Source organism: Leopardus geoffroyi, chromosome E1, assembly GCF_018350155.1.
Source record: "Leopardus geoffroyi isolate Oge1 chromosome E1, O.geoffroyi_Oge1_pat1.0, whole genome shotgun sequence".
Lineage (NCBI taxonomy): Eukaryota > Metazoa > Chordata > Mammalia > Carnivora > Felidae > Leopardus > Leopardus geoffroyi.
In genome coordinates this window covers 56,678,692-56,692,275 of record NC_059330.1, presented here as the reverse complement: position 1 = coordinate 56,692,275, position 13,584 = coordinate 56,678,692, and positions in this window count along the sequence as shown.

Genomic DNA, 13,584 nt, shown 5'->3' with positions numbered 1-13,584 from the left:
TTTCGTAAAGTTGGATTTTCCACTGACCTGGTTGCACTCTCTCTACTGTTCCTCCTTATAACAAAAAATATACATTTAATAGCTAACGCCCCCAAGTTGCAGGTGCCGGGGAGGCTCCATGACACCAAATATCTACTGAGCAAACTGATCCTGACGTGTAACAGGTCAGGTCTACGGTCTGCCCCAAGAAGGAACTGGGTGATACCCAGTGATGGATACGCGCCGTTGGATTCTGCAGCGCCGAGCGAGCCCTAATATCAACTGTAGGCTTCGGGCAGTGAGGATGTGTCAGTGCGGGCTCATCGACTGTAACAAATGCACCCTCTGGTGGGGATGTCGATAGCGAGGAAGGTGGGGGAGGGGGGCAAGGGATATAAAAGAACTCTCTAGTATTTCCACTCCAGTTTGCTGTCAACCTAAAATTGCTCTAAAAGTTGAAGTCTATCAAACTTTTTTTTTTTTAATTTTTTTTTCAAGGTTTATTTATTTTTGGGACAGAGAGAGACAGAGCATGAACGGGGGAGGGGCAGAGAGAGAGGGAGACACAGAATCGGAAACAGGCTCCAGGCTCTGAGCCATCAGCCCAGAGCCCGACACGGGGCTCGAACTCATGGACCGCGAGATCGTGACCCGGGCTGAAGTCGGACGCTTAACCGACTGCGCCACCCAGGCGCCCCAAACTATTTTTTTTTTTAATTTCAAAGTAAAGCTTAATGAATTTATGACATCGGTAAGTCTTCGCACAGTCTGACCCCCACGCTAGAGAGGGGAAGGACCCCACAATTACACCCACCCAACCTGCGTTTGAGATCCCGGAGTGCTGATTCTCCGGAAGCAAAGTCCAAGGGGCTCCAGGAGAGATTCTGGCTGCTGGATACTTGTGGCCAAGGCACGGGGGAGGGGACGAGGGCACAGGGCGGAGTCGTAGGACCCAGGCGAGGCTTGCAGAATTCGGCAGCCTGACTTCCACACCGCAATCGTGCCAGCCAAGGGGGTAGCATTTACGTCAAAAGCCAGGCCACAGCTTTAGGCGGGCCCCGCCGGGAAAGAGTTTCTGGAAAGCTGCTGCTGTCAGGATGGAAGTAAGCCCACCAGCAAACAAACACCAGTGCAGAAAGCCAGGGTGTGCTTCCGCCCTCAGAAGCTATGGCCCAGCAGGACCACAAGGGAGGGACACCCACTGCATTCATTTCTAGGGCCGCTGTATCAAATCGCCACGAACACAGTGGCTTCAAAGGACACGAATCTATTCTCTTAGAGCTCTGGTGGTCAGAGGTCCGAAATGGGTCTCACTGGGTTAACATCAAGGTGTGCGCCGGGCTGTGGTTCCTTCCGGAGGCTCTGCAGAGAGGGTCTGTTTCCTTGCCTTTTCCAGCTTCTAGAGCTGTTGTGTGGCTCACGGCCCCCTTCTTGAATGTTTAGGATGAGCAGTGCAGAATCTTACCCTCTCCCCTTCTCCACCCCCTTCTCTCCCCCTCCCTCACCTCTGTTTCTGACACCCTTCTCCTTTCCTGTCTCTGAGCCTCCTGCCTCCCTCTTACAAGGACCCTGGGATTACACGGGGCCCATCCGCATCCCCCGGGACAATCTTCTGATCTCAATATCCTTAACTTCATCCCAGCTGCGGGATCTCTTTTGCAGCGTGGACTGAAGTCTTCACAGATTCTGGGGCTTCAGCCCGTGGACGTCTTTGGATGGCCGTTATTCTGTGTGCCACAGCCACCAAACCCTTAAGTGACAGATTATATGGAGAGGATTTTACTCAACGAGATTAACTTGGCCCCTTCTCAGCAAGGCAGCCCCTTTCAACACCAAAATGCATTCAGCCTCGGCCAATTTTTGCCACCTCGTAGAACAGAGGTGTTAGTGCAAAGGGGAAGGGACCACTTTGCCACACAGGGGACATTTGGCAATGTCTGGACGTATTTTGGGATGTCACACTTTGGGGGAGAGGGGGGCGGTGCTGCTGGCACCCAGCGGGTGGAGGCCAGGGATGTCCCACGTCCTGTACCGAATGACCCCAGAACCCAGAACGATCCAGCCCAGATGTCCAAGGGGCCAGGGCTGAGGAACCGTGTTCTAGAAATCCAGAAAAGGAGACGTTCGAGAGCAGGTCTCTGGGCCACGAGAGGGAAAGGTGCTTCACACGGCTCTGGGTGAGTGGGATGGGAGACGTGTGAACTCAGATCCGCCAGGAGGCTGAAGACACGGGGACAAGGACAGCCCGGGCCGGCTCCCAGCACTCCCTGACCCGGAAGGCACACTGCCATTTCCGTGACTGGCACCTCACAAACGCCCCGGGGCCCTGAGGCCCCCCCAGGCTGCACAGACCCTGCTGCGCCCTCTCATTTTCCTCCCGACACCTGTCACTGCTGCTTTACTTCCCTGGGGCGGACACGGGAAGGTACTTTGTTACCTTGAAATCTTTTTTTTTTTTTTTTCATTTTTTTTTTTTCAACGTTTATTTATTTTTGGGACAGAGAGAGACAGAGCATGAACGGGGGAGGGGCAGAGAGAGAGGGAGACACAGAATCGGAAACAGGCTCCAGGCTCTGAGCCATCAGCCCAGAGCCCGACGCGGGGCTCGAACTCACGGACCGCGAGATCGTGACCTGGCTGAAGTCGGACGCTTAACCGACTGCGCCACCCAGGCGCCCCCCTTTTTTTTTTTTTTTTTTTAATTTTTTTCCTTGAAATCTTTTTAATCTCGGGTTTTTTGGTTTTTTTTTCCTTGCCGGAAATGAAATCTCCTCTGCAGCACCCTCCCCCACCAACCACCACACACACACCCACCCCCGCCACCCCCGAGGTCATTTGTCATCCTTCACCCACCCCCCCCCACCCCCCACCGGCGACACTGGCAAAGAGCGCAATGAGAGCTTTCTTCAGCAGCCTTTGCCATTTTTCCTATTTTCGAGACCGAGTGTTAATACTTGCAGGCTTGACTGGGTTTAAATTGGCTTTACTGTGGATAGCTTGCAGTTGCCAATAACACAGAGAGACAAGTGGTAAAAAAAAAAAAAAAAAAAAAAAAAAAAAAGCGCGTAATTTGGGAGACGAAGCGGAGACTGAGTCAGCAAACGGCGAGCCCTCAGAACCCCTGCACCTGCTCAGGGCCTCAGCCCCAAGCTTCATTTCAGAGGCACCTGGGAAGGTGACCCAGTTGACTCCTTCCTAAATTGCTTCGGAAGTCTTCCCGACCCACTCTCCTCATGTGATGATTAGTATCAATCCCCAGCTCTACCGGACCTTCCATAAAACCAGGCCCAGACTCCCCACATCCTGGTAAGGCAATGTTTCCACAAGCTTCTCTGAGGGGCTGAGAAACTAAATTCCCTTGGACTGGATCAAAGAAGAGAAATGTCATATGCTCCGGACTCAACGTCTAGTAGTCCCACAGCTGAGTGGACACCCAGGCAAAGGTTGTTAGCTATAAAGGTGCCCATGCTATAAAGGGAGTGATGCCTCACTGTCCCTTCATCACCAATATCCGCACGAGGCAGAGCCGATGTCCGAATTTTCCCCAGGCTACTTTTGGTTTGGGTCAGGACTCGATGCGTGTTGACAGGTCTGGGTTTAGACGGGCCAAAGGAAAGAAAACGGGGGCGCCTGAGGGGCTCAGTCAGTCAAGCGTCTGACTCTTGATTTCGGCTCAGGTCACGATCTCACGGTTCATGGGATCCAGCCCCACGCTGGGCTGCGCATTGAGGATGCAGCCTGCTTGGGATTCTGTCTCTCCCTCTCTCTCTGCCCCTACACCCCCCGAAAAAATATCTATAAACATTTACAAAGAAAAGAAAACTAACCCGAAGATATGAACAAAGGCTGGAGAGGCCCAATATCTTGAAAGCAAGTCACCTGTGTGTTCATAGATAAATACTTAATGGCCCAGCACGAATTCCATCAATAAATGTGGTGTTCATCCACCCCTCACTGTGCTCTAGGGAATAGATCTTTCCTTGGTGTCCTGAATTCCATTTTCCATAAATATGCTAACAAAAAAGACACATGAGTATTTGTGTAGAACGATCTACCAGAGGCCATCATGAAAGTAGCTCAAATATCTAAGTTCATCTTTTTTTTTCTTTTCATTTTTTATTTTTGAGAGAGAGAGAAAGCACAAACAGGGGAGAGGAGGCAGAAGGAGAGAGAGAGTCTTGAGCAGGGTCCATGCTCGGCACGGAGCCCCACCAGGGCTCAATCCCATGACTCTGGGATCGGGACCTGAGCTGAAATCAAGTGTCAGACCCTCAACCGACTGAGCCACGCAGGTGCCCCCTAAGTTCATCTCCTTTGCACGCGGCTCTCCAACCGTCCCATCACCACTTGTGCGAAAGGCTATCTTTTCCCACTTGAATTGTCGTGGTACCTTTGTCAATTGACCGTAAACGTAAGGATTTCTGGACTCTCGATTATCTCCCATTGATCTATCCTTAATCCAGCACTGTATTGTCTAGATAATAGTTTCTTCACAGTAAGTCTGAAATAAAAAAGCAAAAGCACTTTCAAATTTGTTCTTCTTTTTTAAAATTGTTTTGCCAATGGTTCTTTGTATTCCCCTACAAATCTTGAAGTCAACTTGTTGATTTCCTAAAAAAAAAAAAAAAAAAAAAAAAAAAAAAAAAAAAATACCCAGCTGGGATTTTAAGAGTGATTGCATTGAATTTACAGATCGATGTGGCAACAACTGCCTTCTTGACAATACTGTTTTCCAACCCATGAATATGGAAATTTGCTCCGTTTATTTATATATATATTAAAAAAAATTTTTTTAACGTTTATTTATTTTTGAGACAGAGACAGAGCATGAACGGGGGAGGGTCACAGAGAGGAGGAGACACAGAGTCTGAAACAGGCTCCAGGCTCTGAGCTGTCAGCACAGAGCCCGACGCGGGGCTCGAACCCACGGACCGTGAGATCATGACCTGAGCCGAAGTCGGACGCTTAACCGACTGAGCCACCCAGGCGCCCCTATAGTTTTAATTTCTCTCAACAATGCTTTGTAGTTTTCAGCAAATAAGAATTCTATTTTTTGTCACATTCATTACTAAGGATTTTATTCCTTCCGATGCTATGGTGAATGAAATTGTATTAGCTTCACTTGTAGATTGCCCAGTATTACTATACAGAGGTACAATTGGTTTCTGTATAGTGATCTTGTATCCTGACCTTGCTAAATTCATTAGTTTTAGTAGCTAGTAGGTTTATGTGTGTCTGCGTGTGTTCTTGGGATTATTTACATAGAAGATTATGTTACCTGGGGCGCCTGGGTGGCTCAGTCGGTAAAGCGTCCGACTTCGGCTCAGATCACGATCTCACGGCTTGTGAGTTCGAGCCCCACGTCAGGCTCTGTGCTGACAGCTCAGAGCCTGGAGCCTGCTTCGGATTGTGTCCCTCTCTCGCTCTGCTCCTCCCCCACTCGTGCTCTAAGAATAAATGAAACATTAAAAAAAAATTTAAGATTATGTTACCTGTGATTGAGTTTTCTCTGATAATCTGGATGTCTTTTTTTTTTTTTTTTTGGCCTTATTGCACAAATGGCAAAAATGTACATTTTACCCTGATCCTGACCTTAGAAAAAGAACGTTAAGCATGATGTTAGCTGTGGGTTTTTGCATAGATGCCTCTATTAGGCTGAAGAAACTCTCTGTTCCTACTTTAATGAAACCTGCTTAGTTTTTGTTTTTGATCATGGCGTTGGAATTTGTCAAGTGCTTTTTCTGCAATGTGAATGATCATGCGGTTTCTGTCCTTTATTTTATTTATATGGTGTATTACTGTGGTGGAATAAAAAATATATACTTGGGGGAGGTGCCTCGCTGGCTCAATGAAGCTTATGACTTTTGATCTTGGGGTTGTGAGTTCGAGCCCCACACTGGGTTTAGGGATTACTTTAAAAATGACATCTTTAATATATACATTAATATATATTAATACAAATATATAAACATATATTAATACAAATATATATTCATGCAAATATATTTATATGAATATATTTATATTCATATATATTTACACAAGTATATATTTATACAAATACATATTTATATTTAATATGCATATTTATACAAATATATCTATATTTGGTTTTTGTCCCTCATTCCTGACACAGAGCTCCTAAAACCCTTGGGATTTCCCGAGTGCTAGGAATGTCTTTCGTTATCGTAATGGGCCTCTTGGGATCAAGCCTGAGTTTATGCTAATGAGGTGACTCGGGGTGGGCCCTCCCAGCCTCAGGACAGGGGGCTCCTTGCCAGAAGAACCAACTACACGGTTAGACGATTGGAACTTCCGTTCTGCCTCCTCCACCTACAAGGCGTGGGGAGAGGAGCCTGAGGCCGTATTAACCCCGAACCCTCCCACCCCACCTCACCCTTGTTCATTTCTTCCATTTGTTGCCGAGTTGGAGCCTATAAAATAAAACTGTGACATTAAGTATATGCTTCCCTGATTTTGTGAATTCTCAACTCTGAGGGAAGGGTCGTAGGCATCCCTGAATTGGTGCTCAGCCAGGCAGAAGGGTGGGAGCCTTGGGGACAGCCAAGACTGGCGGCTGGGATCTGAAGTGGGGGCTGCCTGGGGCTGAGCCATCAAGTTATGGGGTCTGTACTCACTCTGGGTAGTTCGTGTCAGAACTGAAATGACTTGTCTGCGACACCCAGCTGATGTTGGAAAATTATCGGTGCTGGAAAATGACACCATTATTTTGATTTTTGGATGTGAAACTAATCTTGGCATTCCTGGGATAAATCCCAGTGGGATTTATCTTTCTTATAGATTTGTTTTATCTGGATTCAGTTTGTTAATATTTTGGCCTCTATGTTCATGAGGAATATTTGATGGTAGTTTTTCTTGTGATGTCTTTGGCTTTGGTGTCAGGGACATACTGGCCTCATGGAACCAGTAGGATTCCGCTCCCCCTCTATTTTCTGAAATAATCAGTGAAGAGTAGGCATTATTTATTCTTTAAATATCTGATAAAATTCACAAATGAGGCCATCTGGGCCTGGGGATTTCTTTGTGGGAAGATTTTTAATTATTAATTAAGTTTCTTTATTTGTTATAGGTCTTTTCAGATTTCCTAATTCTTCTTCAGTCAGTTACGGTGTCTTTCTAGGAGTCTGTCCATTTCACCTGAGGGGTCAAATTCTCCTTCTCCTTCTAAGGTTAACTTTCATTAATATGCAATGTATTTCATGTTGGAAGTTGCCATATTTACTCATTTACTCTTGCTTACTACTAAATGTAAACCCACAATTATCTCTGCAGAACCTGACCATGCCCATGTTGGGGAGGAGGAAATTTGTCTGCCCTTCAAGGTCCTTCTGGCTAGACTGAAAATCAAATTGACACAAGACAGATTAACAGGAGAAAATCAAATCTAGTTTGGTACACGTGGGGAATCCACACAGACAGGAGATTCCAAAGGCCGTCAGGCAACATGAGGCTTCTACGAGCTAAGGAGAGGGATAAGGCCTGGGGATACAAAGGGGAGTTATACTATAGAGGTATTTGGAAAACAAAGATTGCCCTGTTATACAGATAAATTTCTTAGGTAAAGAGGAATCTCTATTAATAGCTCTCTTTCTAAAGAGATTCTAGATTCTAGATTTCTAAAGAATTCTCTAAATTCTAATGTGAATTTAGGCAGCTGAGGGGGAGGTAGAGAGCTTTTCCTGAATCTGCTGGGTTTTGATTGCTTTTAACTCAAAATAATCATGCCAAAGTGCCTATCTTGGGGAGTCTTGCCCTTGGCCACTCCATCCATCACCCTATCATACACCTGGGAGGGGTATGGTATCTATAAAGGTACAAATACAGAATATTCCAAGCATGCATACCTGCTCCACTGGAAGATAGAACATATTTCAGGTTACTTCACTGCAGCTGATCAGCTCTGTGGCAACAAGAAAACTTTATAGACGGCTGTGCAGCGTATAGCACACAAATAATGTCCATTTCACCTGAGGGGTCAAATAATGATGTACAACTAAGGGGCTTTTTCAAACAGGTTACTATGTGTGTAATTTTCTTTCTTAAAAAAAAAAAAAAGATTGGGTGCCTGATGGCTCAGTCAGTAAAGCATGCCACTCTTGCTCTTGGGGTTGTGAGTTCAAGCCCCACGTTAGATATAGAGCTCGCTCACACACACACACACACTAATAGTGTGAAAATTTATAAAGGAAAACCTCACTAAAACAGAGTTGGGTTGTCCATGGCAGATGAAGGGGAAGAGATGGACCGTGCAAGTCTGCACTAACGTTAGCTACTACTTGGAAGGAAGGTTTCCTCTCCTCCCAGCAACAACCCAGCCAATGAGAGATAGACACAGTCCAGCCAATGAGAAGCCACCATACTTCCAACTCCCAGTTTACTCCAATGGACTTTCTGTTTACAACAGCCTTCCCAGCATGCCCCTTTCCTCTATAAAAGAGTCTCCTCTGCTTTGTTCTGTGCATTTGCCTGTGGTTCTGCCATAGCTTGGGTGTCCTGGAGGGCAGTTCTTTGCTCTTCCCAAATAAATCCCTCTTTTGCTGGTAAAATGACCAATTTTATTTATTTTCAAGGCTAACGATAGCAGCAACAATCCTTTGTGAGCCGGCCACTACCCGCAGATGAATGGCCCAGCCACCCAGAGACCGCAATATGGAGGAGGAGGCCGTTTAGAGAGGATTTCATAGGTGACCATTATCAAGGTAATTAATTCTTCCTTCTCTGTTGCAGGATTAGCAGTTTCTCCTTGGACACCTAAGCAAGCTTTTGGACTTTTTACCTCCTTTAAGGACCCGGCTTCAGTCCTTTAACTCCAAGAAAATCCTTTTAGCCAGAAATTTGGCAAAAAAGAGAGAACAATAAAACTTAAGGCTGAGGAGTGGCCGGAACAGGAAGGCAGGCAAGAGAAATCATGGGCCAGGCAATGTGAAAGGTTGCATCTGATCAGAACAAGAAAATGGACTGGGGTCCTGCGCCCCAACAGATTTAGGTGACTTTTAAGCTATGGGCAGGGTTGTGATGGGGATCAGTTTGCACCAAGATTTAGGACACAGAGGTGTGGTTCTGTGCTATCACTGGGAATTATGAAGACTTTCCCATAACTGTGTCCTAAGTTTTAAATGTTCTCTGAGGGTCCTTCCATGTCTGCACCTTATGATTCCAGGGCTGCCCCCTGAATGTATTACATTTCCGGATTTTCAAAATCATACTAGAGAAATAGCTATTCGATTGCTAATTACTTACCAAGAGTCACCTTATAGCTCAGATCTATACTAGTTGCAATATAATAAGAAATATATTGGGGCGCCTGGGTGGCGCAGTCGGTTAAGCGTCCGACTTCAGCCAGGTCACGATCTCGCGGTCCGTGAGTTCGAGCCCCGCGTCGGGCTCTGGGCGATGGCTCAGAGCCTGGAGCCTGTTTCCAATTCTGTGTCTCCCTCTCTCTCTGCCCCTCCCCCGTTCATGCTCTCTCTCTGTCCCAAAAATAAATAAACGTTGAAAAAAAAATTAAAAAAAAAAAAAAAAAAAAAAAAGAAATATATTTGGCCTTTGTCCCCGGTTGTGGCACAGAGCTCCTAAAAGCCATCCTGGGATTTTCTGAGTGGTAGGAGTGTCTTTTGTTATTCATAGGAGCCCCTGTGAGCACCCCTGAGTTTATGGTAGTGAGGATCAGTGAGATGGGACCCCTAGATAGCCTCAGGATGGGGCCAAGTTCTGACACCTGTGCCCGGTATTGTTTTTTTTTTTTTTTTTTTTTTTTTAATTTTTTTTTTTTTCAACGTTTATTTATTTTTGGGACAGAGAGAGACAGAGCATGAACGGGGTAGGGGCAGAGAGAGAGGGAGACACAGAATCGGAAACAGGCTCCAGGTTCTGAGCCATCAGCCCAGAGCCCGACGCGGGGCTCGAACTCCCGGACCGCGAGATCGTGACCTGGCTGAAGTTGGACGCTTAACCGACTGCGCCACCCAGGCGCCCCAATGTGCCCGGTATTGTTAAGGGCTCAGTATATAATAGTGAAGTCTGTAAACAAAATTAGTCTTGGGAAATCCAGCCTTGGAGGGCATGATGGCACTGTGTGCATATCCGGATTTGACATGAACAGACGCAAATAGTCATGCCCTGCATTGGCCTATTTACCTGTCACTATTTACACTTTCACTTTTAATGATGACGCTGATCCAGAAAGAGATTCAATGACAAGGCTGAGCTCTCTGGAAAGGAAACCGACTGCATACCAAACACAGTGTACCCTATCCTGCAAAGTCACAAGACAGGCCAAAATGGTGCCTATGTCAGAGGGTTTGTTGGTGCTAAGGTGATGACTGTAGAGGCCACTTTTAGGCAACAGGCTTGAGCCCTGAAACCCTGAGGCAAAAGGCCCCACAGTGACAACGGAGCTGATGCAAAAAGGCTCATTAAGCCATAGGCTGTAACTGACCACTGGGCTATTTACAACCAAGCACAGTGCCTAAGATCACCAAAAAAGGGGAAATTCCGTACATTTCCCCCCACCCTGCCCCCTACCTTACTCCCTCACTCTGCCCTGTAACTATAGCCCCTCACCACCACCTCATAGCAGACAGAATCTGCTGTCTTGCCTGCCACTCCCTTGCAGTGTATTCAATAAACTTCTATCTCTTTTGTTCTGCCTTGGGGGAATTCTTTCGCCACTGGCAAATGCCAACGGGGATGCCCCACGATGACCTTAAGTCTAAAGCAAGTTCTGGATGCAAAACAAATCATTACCCACAGAACAGAACACACACCGTGTAGGGGCGCCTGGGTGGCTCAGTCGGTTGGAGGTCCGACTCAGCTCAGGTCATGATCTCACGGTTGGTGGGTTTGAGCCCCGTGTCGGGTTCTGTGCTGACAGCTCAGAGCCTGGGGCCTGCTTCGGATTCTGTGTCTCCCTCTCTCTGTGTGCCCCTCCCCCGCTTGCACTTTGTCTCTCTCTCGAAAATAAACAAACATTAAATACTTAAAAAAAAAAAAAAAGAACACACAGAGCGTAGCTTTGGGTCCAGCCACCTTCAGGAGGAGAGTGAGCCCAGATGCCCTCGCATGGCTCCCTCCGAGAGTCACATCAGTTCGACAGACTACTTACCCAACATGCCAGCTGACAACATTTGCTGTAGTCTTCTGTTATTTGAATGGTTGTAACAACATAAAAGAAGCAGAGAAAAAATCATCTGCTTTTTTCTCAATATGCTCTCACAGTGTCTACAAGATGAGTCATCAAAAGACTTTGCTTTCAGTTCATGTGACAATTATCCCAAAAGATCCCTTTTAAAATGTAAAATAGAAAGAAAAAAAAAAAAGTCAAACAAGCTTAGAATATAAACAAAGAAGATAGAAGAATTGAGAATATCTGACAACATTTTAAGGAAGAAAATAAAAGGACCTATGAATTGAAATACAGTTAAAAAAAAAAAAAAATCCCAAATGAGTCTCTTTTGGATTTGATGTCTCTAAAACGGCAATCAGTTTTTTTCTTTAAATTATCCATCTCAGTTCACACAGGATTAGGGCAGAACTACTCCTGATAAAAACATCAAACCTTCCAGATTTAACAGCAGCTCAGAAATCAGCAGCCACAACCAGATGAGCACTAATGCTCACAGATTATTCAGACTATTTGTATACAAAATTGAAAATCAAAGTTTGAAAGGACTGTGAACCATCATAGTTTCTTGGCCTACCAAATTAACAGAAACATACTTCTTGGTATTAAAAGGTAATATATCAGAGGCGCCTGGGTGGCTCAGTCGGTTGAGCGTCTGATTTTGCCTCAGGTCATGATCTCCTGGTTTGTGAGTTCCAGCCCCGCACTGGCCTCCATGCTGACAGCTCGGAGCCTGGAGCCTGCTTCGGATTCTGTGTCTCCTTCTCTCTCTGCCCCTCCCCCACTTGTGCTCTCTCTCTCTCTCTCTCTCTCTCAAAAATAAATGTAATAAAAAAATTTTTTTAATATAATATATCATGAATCAACAAGAAGAAATCACACTCAAGAGAATCATAAGATAAGCCACAGACATTGGGAGAAAATATTTGCAAAAGATACATCTGATAAAGGACGGTATTCAAAATATACAAAAAACAAAGACCTTAACAGACACTTCACCAAAGAAGGGGACAGATGGGTGCTCCACATACCATGTCATCGGGGAAATGTAAATTAAAGCAACGAGATATTGGTACACGCCTAATAAAATGGCCAAAACCCACAATACCGACAACATCCAATGCTGGTGAGGATGTTAGAGCAACAGGAACTTTCCTTCATTGCTGGGGGGGGAATGCAAAATGGTGCGGCCACTTTGGAAGACAGTTTGTCACTTTCTTACAAAACTAACATACCCTCTACTGTGCAATCTAGCAATTTTGCTTGTTGGTGTTCACCAAAGGGTTGGAGACTTATGTCCATACAAAAACCGGTACAAAGATATTTACAGAAGCTTTATTCCTCATTGTCAAAACCTAGAATTAACTGAAATGGATAAGGCGTGTACACCCTGTTGAAAGATACACAGAGATATATTAAACTTGTGAAGAGTTCAACAAAAATCTGTTTGAACCCAGCAGCATCCAATCTAACAGATAAAAAGGAACACTGAGGAGCCGTACAAAATGAAAGACTTATAGACAGAAGGAAGCAGGAACAAGGGACTTACACCAGGCAAAAAAAAAAAAAAAAAAAAAAAATCGGGTTGGTTATTGCAAGGTTATTTTCCTTTAGGGGATGGAAGGGGTCCATCAGGCAATTCCTGATCAGCTAGCTTCAGATTCCATTTCCGGGAAAGCTGACCCAGTAATGGTGAAGGGGACTTGGGACTTAGCATAAGCGAATTCATTTGGGGCCTAGCCTGGTCTTGTTTTTAACAATCTCGACAAGGGAATATTATTCAGCGCTAAGAAGAAGTGAGCTATCAAGCCATGAAAAGACATGGAGAGACTTTCAGCGCATCTCACTAAACCAAAGACGCCAATAATGAAAAGGCTACAGACTGCATGATTCCAGACTGTATGAGATTCTGGAAAAGGCAGAACTATGGAAATGTGAAAAAGATCAGTGGTTGGCGGGCAGGGCAGGATGAACAGGAGGAACACGGTGGGTTTTTAGGGCAGTGAAACTACTCCGTGACACTATGCCGGTGGATCCATGTTATACGTTCGTCCAAATCCACAGAACGTGCACCAAAGTGAACCCTGATGTAAACAACAGACTCTGGGTGATGACGTGTCACTGGTGGCTCATGGATCATTTGTAACGTACCGCTCCCAGGGGGGAATGTTCATAGTGGGAAAGACTACGCAGGAGTGGGGGTGGGGTGTCTGGGAAATCTCTGTACCTTCCTGTCAATTTTGCTCCAGAACGCAAACTGCGCTAACAGTTAAAGTCTATTTTTTTTTTAGGGGCACCTGGGTGGCTCAGTCGGTTAAGCATCGGACTCTTGGTTTTGGCTCAGGTCACGAACTGACCTGTGAGGCTCGAGTTGGGCTCTGTGCTGACAGTGCAGAGCCTGCTTGGAATTCTCTCTCTCCCTCTCTCTGCCCTCTCTCTCTCTCTCTCTCAAGATAAATATA